The sequence below is a fragment of the Hibiscus syriacus genome, unplaced genomic scaffold (genome assembly GCF_006381635.1).
Source record: "Hibiscus syriacus cultivar Baekdansim isolate YM2019G1 unplaced genomic scaffold, ASM638163v2 tig00112217_pilon, whole genome shotgun sequence".
Lineage (NCBI taxonomy): Eukaryota > Viridiplantae > Streptophyta > Magnoliopsida > Malvales > Malvaceae > Hibiscus > Hibiscus syriacus.
In genome coordinates this window covers 1,291,512-1,293,395 of record NW_024063270.1, presented here as the reverse complement: position 1 = coordinate 1,293,395, position 1,884 = coordinate 1,291,512, and positions in this window count along the sequence as shown.

Genomic DNA, 1,884 nt, shown 5'->3' with positions numbered 1-1,884 from the left:
TAGGTTTTTTAAATTACATAATTTGATACTTTAAGTTAGAGGAAATCCTTAATTAATCCACTAGTATAATTAGGTTCATAAATGGTTGTTTGATTGCATTTCGTTTTTTTAAATATTAAGCAATGTTCTTTTATCAAGAAATTAATAGTGTATCATTTGTTTTATGCTTAAGGGGTGACTATTGATGATTCCCGAAGTAAATCAACATCCTTTTTAAAACCCCATATCATGATTTCTTAATATTCGAGGCAATGTTAGTTTGTTGGGGTCGATAATTAATCTTTCACATAAATACTTGAGGTGCATGTTATTGGTCACAATAAACGAATATCATTTTCAAAATTGTATAAATAATAATTTTCAAAGAAATTCCCATCTTCGTAACCAATCGGCTTTTCCCCTTAAGGGCCAGTTGCGACATAAGTAAAAATGCAGATCAGAACTGAAGTTTATACACTAAACGTGTAATTTACCCTTAAATTACGTAAAAGTTTAAAATTTTTAGAGATAATTAACTCTTGTTTTCTTAATCGATCCCTCAATATAAAGAAAGATCTCTAACACACAAAAATAGATGAATTTATCTACGCTCTAAACAAATACGCAATGTCCAAGTTTTAATACCAAACTTTTTATTTTTTTAAAATCATACCTAATGTTTAGGTTTTATTTCATTTTAGTACCCGCCGTAAAAAATTTCATGCGTTTAATATCTATACTATCAGTTTTGATCCGTTTTAGTACCTAAACTTTCATTTTTTTTCAAAATTTAACATTATATTTTGAATGGGGTACAAAAATGAAACAAAAACTAAATTATAAGTATGATTTTGAAAAATTGAAACTTTAAGTAAAGTTATAGACCGAAACTAACATTTTAGGTAGTAAATGCGTAATTTAACCTTATATTATGCAAAATATTTTTTTTAAAAGATTTATCTCTTATTTTCTCAATCGATCCCTCAATATAAAGAGAGATGTCTAACACAAAAAAGAGATGAATTTATCTACGCTCTATAAAACATGTAATGTAAAAGTTTTAGTATCTAAACTTTTAATATTTTCAAAATATATCTGACATTTATTTTTTGTTTTATTTTAGTATCTCACCGATAAAAACTTCACGCGTTTAGTATCTAAACTTTTAGTTTTGATCCTTTTTAGTATCTAGACTTTCAAAAAATAATAATCAAAACTTAACGTTAAATTTTGAATGAGTTACTAAAATGAAACAAAAACTAAAATTTAAATATGATTTTGAAAAAATTGAAACTTTAAGTAAAAGTACATACTAGAATTGGTGGTTTAGGTACTAAACACGTAATATACCCTTAAATTATGTAAAAGTTTAAATTTTTAAAGATAATTATCTCTTATTCTCTAATCGATCCCTCAATATAAAGAGAGATGCCTAACATAAAAAAAGAGAGATGAATTTATCTACACTCTAAACAAATATGTAATGTACAAGTTTTAGTATCTAAACTTTTAATTTTTCTCAAAATTATACCTAACATTTAGTTTTTATTTCATTTTAATATCAAACCGTTAAAAAATTTAACGCGTTTAGTATCTAAACTATCAATTCTGATCCGTTTTAGTTCCTAAACTTTTTTTTTTCAAAACATAACGTTAAATTTCCCCCAGGGTACTAAAATAAAAAAACTAAATTTTAATTATGGTTTTGAGAAAATTGAAACTTTAAGTAAAAATATAAATCCGAACTGATAGTTTAGGTATTAAATGCGCAATTATCCTTATATTATGTAAAGTTTAAAATTTTTAAAGATAATTATCTCTTATTTTCTCGTTCGATCCCTCAATATAAAGAGAGATGTCTAACACACAAAAAAGAAATGAATTTATCTATGCTCTAAACAAATA